This window comes from Balaenoptera acutorostrata, chromosome 15 (assembly GCF_949987535.1).
Source record: "Balaenoptera acutorostrata chromosome 15, mBalAcu1.1, whole genome shotgun sequence".
Classification (NCBI taxonomy): Eukaryota; Metazoa; Chordata; class Mammalia; order Artiodactyla; family Balaenopteridae; genus Balaenoptera; species Balaenoptera acutorostrata.
The window spans coordinates 66396854-66411438 of record NC_080078.1 but is presented as its reverse complement, the minus strand read 5'-3'; the positions used below and the strand labels follow the sequence as shown (position 1 = coordinate 66411438).

General features: G+C 42.3%; 1 protein-coding gene across 9 annotated transcripts in view; it reads right to left on the bottom strand.

Moving 5' to 3' along the window:
* Positions 1–14585, bottom strand: part of PHF20 (PHD finger protein 20) — a 140449-nt gene that overhangs the window by 28538 nt on the left and 97326 nt on the right. The gene's annotated exons all lie outside the window — the stretch shown is intronic.

The following is a 14585-nucleotide window of genomic DNA, read 5'->3' as shown; positions in this document are numbered from 1 at the left end:
TAGCATTTCAAATAATTGATCATGCCTTACTTTTTAGGTGTTAAGATATGTTTAAGCATACATATACCCTGTGACCTAGCCATTCCACTCCTAGCTATTTACTCAAGAGAAAGGATAACTTATGTCCACACAGAGACTTGTATATGAACGCCCACAGCAGCTTTAGTTGTAATCTCCCAAAATGAAAATTGCCCAAATGTCCATCACCAGGTGAATGGACAAATAATTTGTGGTGTATCCATACAATGGAATACCTCCAACAATAAAAGTATAAACTATTAATAATATGCAGCAACGTAAGTGAACCTCAAAATAAGTATGCTGAGTAAAAGGAGCCATATAAAATCTAATGCAGGGGCTTCCCTGGTGGCGCAGTGGTTGAGAATCTGCCTGCCAATGCAGGGGATACGGGTTCGAGCCCTGGTCTGGGAAGATCCCACATACTGCGGAGCAACTGGGCCCGTGAGCCACAACTACTGAGCCTGCACGTCTGGAGCCTGTGCTCCGCAACAACAGAGGCCGTGACAGTGAGAGGCCCGCGCACCGTGATGAAGAGTGGCCCCCGCTCGCCGCAACTAGAGAAAGCCCTTGCACAGAAACGAAGACCCAACACAGCCAAAAAATAAAAAATAAAATAAAATAAATACATAAAATCTAATGCATACTGCATGATTCCATTTATATAAAATTCTAGAAAATGAAAACTAATCTATATAATAGAAAGCAGAATAGAGACTACCTGGGGATGAGAGAGGAGGGAGGAGTAGAAAGGAGGAATTAAAAAGGGGCATAAGGGATAGTGAGAGGCCCGCGCACCGCGATGAAGAGCGGTCCCCGCACCGCGATGAAGAGTGGCCCCCACTTGCCGCAACTGGAGAAAGCCCTCGCACGAACCAAAGACCCAGCACAGCCAAAAATAAATAAATAAATAAATAAATAAATAAATAAATAAAAAAAAAAAAAAAAAAAAGGGGCATAAGGAAATTTTAGGAGGTAATGGATATGTTTACCATTTTACTGTGGTAATGGCTGGGTATATATATATATGCCAAATCTCATCAATTTATACAATTTAAATATGTGCAGTCCACTGAACAACAATTAAGCTTTAATAAAGCTGTAAGTAGGTAGGAAGGAAGGGAGGGAGGGAAAAAGAAAGAGCAATCCAGTGGCATGTAGTACATTCACAATACTGTGCAACCAGCTCTACCCCAGTTCCAAAACATTCCCATCACTCCGAAGTAAAACCACTTACCATTAAGCAGATTCTCCCCAACCCCTCAACCCTTGGCAACCACCAATCTGCATCTGTCTCTATGAATTTATCCATTCTGGACATTTCATATATATACAATAAGTGACCTTTTGTGCCTGGCTTCTTTCACTTAGCGTAACGTTTTCAAGGGCATCAGGGTTTTTAAAAACACTCTCCAAGTGATTCTGATGTAGAATCAAGATGGATCACAAAGCAAGTGTGGGGTAGGATAAGCAGTCAGGTTCAACTGATTTTAACTGAGCACTTGTGTGCAAATATCACAAACATCTCATTTAACCCTAACAACCACCTGTGTATATTATTCCAGTTTCACAGATGAGGAAATTGAAGCTTGGTGAGGTGATGACACCTGCTTGACATCATACAGACATTTAAAAACAGGTTCATCTGGCTCTCCAGCACCAAGTCAGCACTACCTCTGAGGCCCCTCTCCCAAACAGGCATCCAGGAACTGTACGAGAGGACGATGGGCTGCATCTCCCAGCTGGCAAGCCTGGCTCTAGAGGTAGAAGTTAATCTACTGGCTAAAGAACATAGGACTTAAGGGTCTCTAAGCTCCTTTCCTATTAAAATACTCTGCAACTGGGAAACAAAGTTCAACAAACAAGAACTCTAGAAAAGACCTTAGTCTAATTTACAAAAGTACTCTTTCTAAGATTAAGAAACCAGAGCCCAAAGAAATAAGTTCACTAAGCCAAAGTCATGCAGTTGATAAGCAAAACATGGTTAAATGCCTCCTAAATTTCATTCATAAAAGCTATCAACAATATTTACTTTTCCTCTGATCCTGGAAACAATCTTCCTCAGGAATAGAAACAGAACAACTCATTTCTGCACATTCGCTTGGCTACAACCACATTATCAGTCATGGTTTAAATTCATTTATTTAACAAATATTTGAGCATCCACCATGTTCCAAACACCATTCTAGGGAGGAGGGATAAGGCAATGAACAAAAAAAGACAAAAACCCTTGCCCTCACAGAGCTACATTCTAGTGGGTGGGGGCAGAAAGCAAGTAAGTCATATAGTATTTTAGGAGGTGATTAGTGCTATGGAAAAAATAAAGCAGGGAAGGGGGATAGTAGGGATGAGGGAAGGGGAGATTTGCAATTTTAACAGTCTGTGGTCAGAGAATGCCTCGCTGAGAAAAGGACATGTGAGCAAAGACCTGAAAGGAGTGAGAGAACAAAACATGCAGAAATCTGGGAGAAGAGTCTTCCAGGCCAGGGACAGCAAATGCAAAGATTCTAAGGTCAGGAAGGCCTTCAGTGTTCAAGAAATAGGCACAGGGAACACTTCCTAACTCATTCTACACGGCCAGCATTACTCTAATACCAAAATCAGATAAAGACATTACAGAAAGGAAAACTACAGACCATTATCTCTCATGAACACAAATGCAAAAATATTAGCAAGTTGAATCCAACAATGTATAAAAAGAATTATATATCACAACCAACTGGGATTCATTCCAGGTATACAAGCAAGGCGGGTTCAACATTTGATAATCAATTAATGTAATCCATCATATCAACAGGCTAAAAAAGAAAAATAATATATCAATTGATGTAGGGTATATGCCCAGTAGTGGGACTGCTGGGTCATATGGTAGTTCTATTTTTAGTTTTGTAAGGAACCTCCATACTGTTCTCCATAGTGGCTGTATCAATTTACATTCCCACCAACAGTGCAAAAGGGTTCCCTTTTCTCCACACCTTCTCCAGCATTTATTGTTTGTAGACTTTTTGATGATGGCTATTCTGACCGGTGTGAGGTGATACCTCATTGTAGTTTTGATTTGCATTTCTCTAATAATTAGTTATGTTGAGCATCTTTCCATGTGCCGCTTGGCCATCTGTATGTCTTCTTTGGTGAAATGTCTATTTAGGTCTTCTGTCCATTTTTTAATTGGGTTGTTTGTTTTTGGATATTGAGCTCCATGAGCTGTCTGTATATTTTGGAGATTAATCCTTTGTCCATTGCTCCGTTTGCAAATATTTTCTCCCATTCTGAGGGCTGTCTTTTCGTCTTGTTTATGGTTTCCGTTGCTGTGCAAAAGCTTTTAAGTTTCATTAGGTCCCATTTATTTATTTTTGTTTTTTTTTCATTACTCTAGGAGGTGGGTCAGAAAAGATCTTGCTGTGGTTTATGTCAAAGAGTGTTTTTCCTATGTTTTCCTCTAAGAGTTTTATAGTGTCCAGCCTTACATTTAGGTCTTTAATCCATTTTGAGTTTATTTTTGTGTATGGTATTAGGGAGTGTTCTGATTTCATTCTTTTACATGTAGCTATCCAGTTTTCCCAGCACCACTTATTGAAGAGGCTGTCTTTTCTCCATTGTATGTTCTTGCCTCCTTTGTCATAAATTAGGTTACCATATGTGCATGGGTTTATCTCTGGGCTTTCTATCCTGTACCATTGATCTATATTTCTGTTTTTGTGCCAGTACCATACTGTCTTGATTACTGTAGCTTCGTAGTATAGTTTGAAGTCAGGGAGCCTGAGTCCTCCAGCTCTGTTTTTCTTTCTCAAGATTGCTTTGGCTATTCGGGGTCTTTTGTGTTTCCATACAAATTGTAAACTTTTTTGTTCTAATTCTGTGAAGAATGCCATTCGTTGGTAGTTTGACAGGGATTGCATTGAATCAGTAGATTGCTTTGGGTAGTATAGTCGTTTTCACAATATTGATTCTTCCAATCCAAGAACATGGTATATTTCTCCATCTGTTTATATGATCTTTGATTTCTTTCATCAGTGTTTTATAGTCTTCCAAGTACAAGTCTTTTGCCTCCTTAGGTAGGTTTATTCCTAGGTATTTTTATTCTTTTTGTTGTGATGGTAAATGGGACTGTTTCCTTAATTTTTCTGTCTGATTTTTCGTTGTTAGTGTATAGAATGCAAGAGATTTCTGTGCATTAATTTTGTATCCTGAAACCTTACCAAATTCATTGATTAGTTCTAGTAGTTTTCTGGTGGCATCTTTAGGATTTTCTATGTATAGTATCAATTGATGCAGAAAAAGCATTTGACAAAATCCAACACTCATGATAAAAATTCTCAGAAAACTAGGAACAAAGGAAAACTTGCTCAACTTCATAAAGGACATCTACAGAAAACCTACAACTAACTTCATATTTAATGGTGAGAACTGGATGCTTTCTCTTAAGATCAGGAACAGGGCAAGGATGTACCCTCTCAACACTTCTTTTCAACATGGTACTAGACATCCTATCTAGTACAATAAGACAAGAAAAGGAAATAAAATATAATTTGGAACAGAAGAAATGAAACTTTATGCTTTACAAGGAAATTGGCCTTTACTATGAGTAACTTCACTGGAAGGATTTGAGTAAATGATTGATGGGATTTGATGTACCTTCACCCACACACATATAGAAACAATTGCCCAATCCAGTTTTTGATTTGTAAACTCAGGTTTTAATGACCTTCAAACTAAAGTAACTGTCTCCATTAGCTTACTGAAATGCTAACAGCATTAACCCAATCACTAGCAGAACTGGCTGAAGAGATACCACCTAGGTTCTGGATCCTTGAGACAGAAAGGTCCAGATGCAGGATATGAATTGCCAAATGCCAGGGCATACCCAGTTATCACCTAGTATGGTAGTTCTTTTGGGCTTCTCCAACAACAATCTTTTTTGCATTTCACATTTTATAAAACAACATCACAACCTTTAGGGAACCCAACAGGCAGTTAAGAAAAGAATGGTGAAGTTCATTCCATACAAAAGATTCCTGAACACCCTACATTATTCAAACTCACATAATTCACAACTAATATTTCCAGAAAATAAAGGCATAATGAACACAGTTTCATTGGCCTACCAGCTTTGAAATCATGTGGTTGATGAATTTTGTCAATTTGGTAGGATCTGTATTAATTCAAATTTTATAGATAAGGCTTTTTGTATCACACAACTTCAAACTGATCAACTTCAATTTTGCATAAAATACATCTGTACCTTAACATGATTACCACTTTACAGAGGAGGAAGTGAAACTCAGAGAAGCTGCAGGATCATATAAATTGGTGTATAGAAAAGATGAACTCAGACCTATGGGTCTGAGGACTTGGGCCATGCTGTGGGCCCTGTGCACTGTCCCTGATACAGGAAATGAGCACAGGGCATGGATCTGCTCTACAGTTCAACACCACCACCACCCTTTCCCTGGCCGTGCAGATTTTGCTGGGTGTAGCCGAAACTGTGGGTATCTCCCAGCGTCTCTTCTACCCCTCCTTCACTGTTTAGCATCTAAGGGATTTGGACAGGACTGACTTCACACTCACTTAAACTTGTAAGAGTAATCCCATGCCCCTTGTCACAGTCATAGGCTTCGGCAATCTGAGCCTGGGCCAACTGGTTCATAAGGCAGGGACAGGAATGGAGTAATCCAACCCGAACTCGGGACTCTGGTCCCAAGTTTATTAAAAGGGTATGCTCTTACTTTCTTGTTAGATTTGAATGAAGCAGCATGGAGTCTTAAATGATACTGGCTTCCATCCTCTGACCACAAGGGTTTAACCTGAAAACAGCACTGAGAGGTGAGACGATAAGACAACCAACAGGCCTGGAGCAGTACACCTCCCATGGACTTCCCTATTACGTGAACTAACACATCCCCTTTATCGTGGAATCAAATTGAATTGGGTTTCCTGTTACTTGTAACTAAAAGCATCCCAAGTGCTGCAGCTGGTCAGAAATATGGTCATATTAAGCTTTAAAGAGTCCACTCCTGAGGCTTCAATTAGAGGAGTAAACAATGAAGTTAAAAAGAAGAGATATTCTAGGAAATTGTTCCACAGAAACCTGTGTTCTCTGAACACAGAGGGAAGAGAGAAAGCATTCATAGGCTCACCCTGGCTTCTAGCTGAAGACTGTAAAGTCACATGTGGCTGTAGGTGACAGAGCTCACAGGGAGAACTGCCCAGCAGGGACTAAGCTAACAGGGGTAGACAAGGTGACAACAGGCAGAACTCACTCACTCGTTCGGACTACCCATGTGCACAGAAGTCTCCTACAGGGAGGCACTCCTATTCCCCACTCCAAGGCCCAGGGCCCAGGGCCAGGGCATCCTTCCCTGGAATCCTAAAAGACAGCAGAGCCTAAAAGTGAGAGTACGTGTTCTGCAACTAGATTCAAATTGTGGCTCCACTACATGCTAGATGTGTCCATACTGGTTCAAGTTAATCCATCTCATCAGCACCTCAGTTTCTAATCCGTAAAGTCGTCACAATAGTACCTCCTTCATAGGGGTTTTTTTTGAGGATTACACAAGACGATACAAGTAAAGAACTTGGAACAGTGCCCGGCAAAAAATTAGCCGTTATCTCATTTGCGATACTCTCTCCCTGGAAGGTGGTACTCGTCTGTGGTCAGTTCTCTCTCTGAACAGCTTGACCAATTGTTCCATGACCCACAGAACAGACACTTGGCTACAGAGCTTCTTCCTGAATGCCCAGACTTGGCTGGACAAAGAGCAACTTCCTGTCAGGGCTCTGGATCAGAGAACAGCTTGTCGCCTGAGGAGGGCAAGGCTTTTCCAGATGGCCACTTGTCCTCTCCTCAGGCTGCAGGTGCCCATCAGGAGAAATACCAGAGCCCTCCTTGCTCCCTCTATACAGCCTGCTCCCTATTTCTCCCTCAGATCACTATGTTATGATAGCAGAAGGACATCAGACTGCTGCTTCCAGGAAGGAAGAGGAAAAAAATGACATCACCCTCCCCTATGGGAGAACTGCTTGTACACCACAGAGCACTGCCACGTGCCAGGGACAAGCAGTGACCAGAGTCTGTTCTGACCTGTACGAGGGGAGGGCAACTCAAGGGCAGAGCAGGCGTGGGTATGCTGTTGGAGGGATTTTCACCACCTATCAGAGGAAATGGTCTCATGGCCTAACACCATCATTTCACCTTGTCTTTCTTTTTTCTTTTTTTTAAAAATATTTATTTATTTCTTTATTTGGTTGCACTGAGTCTGAGTTGCGGCTCTCGGGCTCCTCAGCTGCAGCATGTGGGCTCCTTAGTTGTGGCATGTGGGCTCCTCAGTTGCAGCTCGCCAGCTCCTTAGTTGCAGCGTGTGGGCTCCTTAGTTGTGGCATGCATGTGGGATCTAGTTCCCTGACCAGGGATCAAACCCGGGCCCCCTGCACTGGGAGCGCAGAGTCTTAACCACTGCACCACAAGGGAAGTCCCTCACCTTGTCTATCTTTCCAGCCTCATCTCCAATTAGTCCCCCACCATGGATCCCACCCAGACACTGGCCCAAAGGGGCCCTCCAATAAACCCCTTCTTCAAGCCCTGCCTTTTTCTACCTTGGCTCATATGGCAGAGACTGCCATGCATTCTCCAATACCCACTTCTCCCAAAGGGAAAAGAGTACACTTTCCAGCTTCCCCTGAGTGAGGTGTGGCCACATACAGATGTTCTGGCATACGGGATATGAACAGAAGTGATGTGTGGCACTTCCGGGTTGTGCCCTTAAAAGAAAAAGGCATGCCTTGCCTTTCCCTTCGCAGCTGCCGAAAGACAGGCAAGGTGGTGAGCGATCTTGGTCCACACAGAGAGCAACACCTTGGGCTGGCGGGGCACTGAGGAGGAAGCTGGCCCGGGACACCTGCTCAGAGCCACAGCAGAGCCACCGTGGAGAGCCTGCAGTTTGACCAAAGACAGAAATAAACCTCTGTCTTAAGCCACCTTCTTTGGTATTCTCTTTAAGGCACCATAATCTATATCCTAATTAAGCTCCTATTTCTCCCTTCCCTTTAAGGGGAGAGGGCACGGTTCTGTGAGAAGGCCAGTCTAGAACCACAAGAAAAGATACAAAGAATTGTCCACTCTGGTGCTCCAAGGCTCCTTTCGGCCTAAAACCAAGGTTTACCCAGAGTGAGAATACGAATGAAATGGATGTAACAATAGGTAATGAGCACAGGTGAGCCTCCCTTTGATCCTCAAATATTCTTTCTGCAGCACATCGCTACTCAGGACTGAACTCACCTATGCAGAATCAAACACAAGCACCAAGGAAGCCTAAGCTCACCCCTGGAAGAGAATTTACTAAATGGATTCTGGTATTCTATGAAACCTCATTTGGAAAAGCAAATCTAAACTGACCTTCCAAATTAACTTATGTGACTAAAGGCCTGGCTGAGGGAAGAGGAAACATCTGAAGGCCAGAGTCAGAAGGGGTACCTTAGGGACAGACATCCATGACAGTTTGTTCCTCTCAATGCCTCTGAACTTTGTTCTGCTTGTTCCCAGCACAGGGATCCCTTTCCTATTCCCCTGCCTTCTGGTTCACCCCCTACCTACCCTCACACTTTAAGGCCTAACTCAAATGTCACCTCCTCCTCTCAACATCCCAGCCCCTGCTCTTCAGGCAAAATCTGAATCTGTGTTCCCACAACACTTCACACGCTCCTTACATAGAACTTAGTAGTTCTCACTGTAACTGTTTATGTGCTTTTCTCCCCACATGAAAGAGCCCTGCCTCATTCATACCTAGTCCTACATTATCATTTTGGAAAGGAGGAAATCAGATCTGTGAAGAGTTCAGATCACAAGTGAACAGGAGCAGAATTGCTACTAAGATAGAGTCTGTGGACTTCAGACCAGAACTACTTCTCCTGCCTAACTTTACCAGCAGGAAAATGGTTGGGGGGGATAGACCAAAAAATAAGTCTCTGCAGAGCATTTTCTGGTCCTGCTGGGCCAGAAGCCCCAGAAATCTCCATCTGAGAAATCTATTAGAACCCAAGTTCCCAAAATCAGAGTACTTGGCATAAAGGGAGTACTTTTTTACAGTAACTGTCCCCAAATAACTGTCCCCAATTACAGTACAGTAATTGTGCTGTCCCAAGCAGCACACATTCTGTAATATTTTGATTTTCACTTAAGCATAGCGTCAAGTTCACACTGCCTGTGAACTAGGACACAAGCTGCCTGGTGTCAGAGTCTCACCTTGAAACATCTCCCCAGTTGAACTCCCCCCACTGTCTGAAATTCCATCCCTAAAGATAAGAGCTTTCTTAGAAGTTGAGGTGAAAACTAGATGTGCTGAGAGAACAGATGATCTGTTTAGCTGGTTTTATTCTTTCAAATCTTAAGAAATTTAGTCATCAGATTAATCAAGTACCCAGCAAAACCACGAGGAAACGGAAGGAGACTCTGATGTGAAAAAAGTGAGGGCAACGCCTGGAACAGGGGGTGCCTTCTGGAGGGCTGGGGCCTATGGAATATGTTGAATATGCTTCTGTGTTTGCTCTCATTGATATCCAGCGACGTGATGAAGGCTGAACATGTCTACTGACCCCAGTTCACAGATGGTGAGAACTGAGGCTCTGGTTAGTGGCAGAGGCAGGACGAGTGGCCAGGTTTTTAATTTCCCAGCTAGAGCACAGCAAGATGAATGGTCTAGTTTGCTTCAGCCTGGGAACTGCTGGCAATCTCAGCAATCAAGCCTGGAAGAGCTGTGAAATCGTCTGTGTGGTCTGTGTCCACCTGACATGGGGGTGTAGGGGGGGAAATGTCCCTTCCTGGCTGCACAAACCTGCTCTCCATCTGAGAGGGTATAGGAATGACCAGGCTATACCCCAACATGGGTGAGAGGCCTGTGTGGTACACTCTGCCACCAAATTGACCAGTTTTACAAAGGACCAGCAGGGGGGTAACAAGTTAAAACACAGGGATTTAAAATACCCTTCTGTTCCCCCTAAAGCATTTTGTAACTGTCCACCCCTGCCAGCCTGGCAAGTATACCCACAGCAGATCTTGTTATTTTAAAACCTGGCAGGCAAATTTCCCCAATTCACCAAGGGACTTCCAAACCCCAGTGAAAGGGATCCTTCTGTATTAAGAGAGAGAATTTTAGAAATCCCATGTCGGTATATTGGTATGAGACCCAAATGCAGTACATAAAAGTAGAAAATCACTCACTCAGGTTTCTTCATTTTATCAAAATGGCAACACTTTGTCTATCGGTTTAGCAGCTTATCAGAGGTCAGCTGAGTTTAGAACTCAGCTCTCTGACTGCCTGGGTTAATGTTTTCACTAAGATAAAGACCTAGTATTTATTAAGAGTTTACTGTAGGCCAGACATTGTGCTAAGCATTTTACATTAGGTCATTTAATGTAACAAAGTTCTGAGGTAGGTAGGTATCCCCATTTCACAGATGGAGAAACTGAAGCTCACAGTTCTTTGCCCAAGGTCACAGAGGAAGCAAGGGGTGGAGGCTAGATTCAAATTCAGGTGTGCTGACTCCAAGCCTGCTCATATTACTCAACACAAATCAAGACCCTCAAGTATAGTTAATCAGGAATTCCAAAACCAAACAAGAGGTCCACACACCCTCTTGTGCGGGAACACCCACCCTATACTCAGGTGCATTACACTGGGCAAGGTGCCTCCTCGGACAGTTACCATGATCATCTGTTACAATCACCATTCGGATAAGGAAACAGAACCCCAGCATCCCAGGAGTCTCCTTCCTGCCCCACTTTCAGTCATTCATCCACCTACCCCCCAAGGATAACCACTGTACTGACCTCAAACATAACAGATTCATTTTAATCTGTTTTTGAACTTTATATACATATCTACCATATCATATATATGAGTTTATGTTAGCTTCTTTGGCTCAACATTATATTTGTGAGATGTTGGTGGGTATAGCTGTAGCTCATTCACTCACTGCTGTATAGTATTCCACTGTATCAAGACACCACAATTTATTTACTTGATTTATTCTTCACACATTTATTTACTGTGAATAAACACTTGAGCTGTTTCCAATTTAGGGCTCTTAAGAACAGTGCTGCTTTGAACATGTGTGCACATTTCAAAATAATTTTAAATGCCTAACATAAAGACCTTCCCAGCATTTTTGTGGGGGGCAAATAGTTTAACCTCCATGTTACATACTAGAAGATGAGGGATTTAATCAATACCAGAGAACTTCGAGTGGCAGAGCTGGGTCCCAAACTCAGACCTTCAGGCTCCCCGACCACTGCTCCTTCCTTCCTTCCACCACAGCACTGAAAAGGGAAGGAGGAGGGGAGGGTGCAGACTAAAGTCAGAGGTCAGCTGACCAGAGCCAACCAGCAAGCCAGGCCAATCCACAGAGAGAGGGGCTCAGAGAGAACCGTCCTCAGAGCAGACCAAATCCCTCACATCACGGTTTCCTATCTCAGGCTGTCCGAGAATGGCGCTGCGGTGGGAGCCAGCAGAAACAGGGAAGGTTTATAACAATTCCGACTCTCATCTAAAAAGTACAAAACAAATGTTTTTCTCATTGAGAAAAACAAGGAGATAATCACTTCAAATTCCTAAGATTGGGCAAACTTATGTCAGATAATACCAAAAGCTGGTGGGGATATAGACAAATCACAGAGCTGACAGGAATGTTGAAGTCAGAACCACCATTTTCAAGTACATTCTGGTACGTTAACTAAAACCCTTCCATCTAGCAATTCCTCTTCTAGGTAAATACTCAAAAGAAATGCTCACACACAGGGGATGTGTACACAGGCAGTCCCTGAAGCATCATCTATAAAAGTAAAAAACTAGAAACCTCAATGACCCTGAGTAGGAAGGGGTTAAAGAAACTCTGGCATACTTAACTATCGTTTAAAAAAAAAAAAAGTTACACCTAAAAGGGTGGATGGGCGTGCCCAAAACCCCACAATACACCAGCTGAAGAATCAATGAGATCCACCTACAGGTTTCAACCGGAATGAAGACGAACATAATGCTAAACAAAAAGCAGCAAGTTCCAAAAGAGTAAGTATAATATGATACTATTTATACATATTTTTAAAACACACAAAATACTCTATCATTTACCAATATAAATGTTAATAACACTCGAAAATACTATATGGAGAGGAGGGATAAATTGGGAGACTGGGATTGACATATACATACTACTTTATATAAAATAGATAACTAATAAGGACCTACTGTATAGCACAGGGAACTCTACTCAATACTCTGTAATGGTCTATATGGGGAAAGAATCTGAAAAAGAGTGGATATATGTATATGTATAACTGAGTCACTTTGCTGTACAGCAGAAACTAACACAACATTGTAAATCAACTATACTCCAGTAAAAAATTTTTTTAAATACTATACATTATTTCTCAACATATATGCATGTATTTGGGAAAGCATAAAGGGAAAGAAAGGAAAAGCAATTCAGGGGGTTTGTACCTCATCCTAGTGTTTTGTTTCCCTTTAAAAAAAAATCTGAAGGAAATATGGCAAAATGTTAACATTTTTTAAGTGTAGGTGGGGGTTGGATACATACATGTTTGCTATATATAGTCCTATGTACTTTTCTATAAATTTAAAATATTCCAGAATTTTTAAAATAAAAGACTAAAGTCACTACAGTATTTTTTACCTATCAGATTAACAATAATTTAAAATTTGATAATACTGATAAGATTGTAAAGAAATTGATGTGCATAACCAGTTGGTGGGAGATTACAAACTGGGACAAGCTTTTTGAAGGGTGATTTGGCATCATCTATCAGAAATTTAAATATGCATACCCTTTTCCCAAGCAAATCCCGCCTCCAGGAACTTATCGCATGAATTAATTCGTACACAAGAGCAAATTAATCTTCAGGAAGGTTTACTTTGCTTTAGCACTTGGTAAGAGTGAAAAAATCGGTGAATCATAATTTTTTGTAGGAAAATGTTTAAAGTCCAGTACACCCATACAATGAGATAATGGCCACTGTCAAAATGAGGTAGAACCACGTATCTATACTGACGTGAAATGAGTGCCAAGGTATCTTTAATGAAAAAAGCAAGCTGCATATGATACCAACTATATAAAAAGATATTTTCTATTAGACATAATAGAAATGTACAGTTTGGATACGCACAGAAAATATCTGAAAAGTTATAAAAGAGTTTGTTAAAAATAGTTATATCTGCAAGGGAGGTGGGGCTACCAGTGGGAGGGAGGCTTTTTCCCTTAGTATTCTTTTGTATGGATTTTACAGCAATCATATGTCACTTTTATATGGGGGGGGCGTGTACAAAAACTACAGATTCTAAACTTTGAGCCACTGAATTGGAATGCTGTAAAGCAGGGTCCAATAAATCTGTACTTTTAACAAGTCACCCAGTGACTCCCAGGCAGCTGAGTTGGCCACTGCTCCAGGTGAGACCTGGGCTAGGTGACACATGGAGGGGAGGAAAGGATCTCACTGACAGGTCTCTCTCAAGTTCTCAGAAATAAGCTTGCCCCCAGAATTAACCATGTATTCAACAGCAGAGAGATATAAACTTATCTAAAAGACACAGAATGGCCACCAAAGCCAGTGGGACTGGCCAGTAAGACATTATTAACATCCCTAAGGAATCAGTGGCCCTAATAAAACAAGCACTGCCCAGGCAAGAGGATGCTCCCATCTAACAACTTACCCTGTCCTTTCTTCTTTGTGCCAGGAATACCCACAACCAAGAGCATCAGGCAGAAGGAGACCTAGGTTTCCTTTTTACTCCCCAGAAGAGAGGCACTCGATAAATAGTCATTGAATGAACAAGTCAATCTATCTTAGCCTGAGGCATTTCCAACTCCAGTGCTCTGCTCCAATGCTCAATAAACAAGGTCTAAGCTAGACAGAGAAGAGGAGTTTTGATAGCTGTTGGCTTCGTTTTAAATAAATAACTGGCACCTGGCATTGAGCATCATCTACCACTATCTGATTCAGACCACCCTGTTTTGAGAGATATCCATCCACTGGTGGGTACCTGAGCAGGACTCTGGTGAAGTCACTAAGGTGGAGAGTGCTGCCATGCCCTGCAGCCCACATGGGGAGCCCCTCCTGGATGACTACTAGCCAGCTGGCCTTCCTCAGGGAGCTCCTTTTAGCTCAATACTTGGGCTCGCCAAGTGCACAGCTAGACTGCCTACAGCTAGTCTACAGCTAGTAATCAAGCTGCGTGGGCCAATTCTGTGGCCACCAGCCATATGCAGCTACTAGCACCTGAAATGTGGTTAGTCTGAACTGAAATGTTCAGTAAATGTAAAACACATACTGGATTTTTTATTTTAATTTATTTTATTTGTTTATTTTTGGCAGCGTTGGGTCTTCGTTGCTGCAGGTGGGCTTTCTCTAGTTGTGGTGAGCAGGGGCTACTCTTCGCTGCAGTGCGTGGGCTTCTCATTGCGATGGCTTCTCTTGTTGTGGAGCACGGGCTCTAGGTGCACAGGCTCAGTAGTTGTGGCGTACGGGCTTAGCTGCTCCGCAGCATGTGGGATCTTCCCGGACC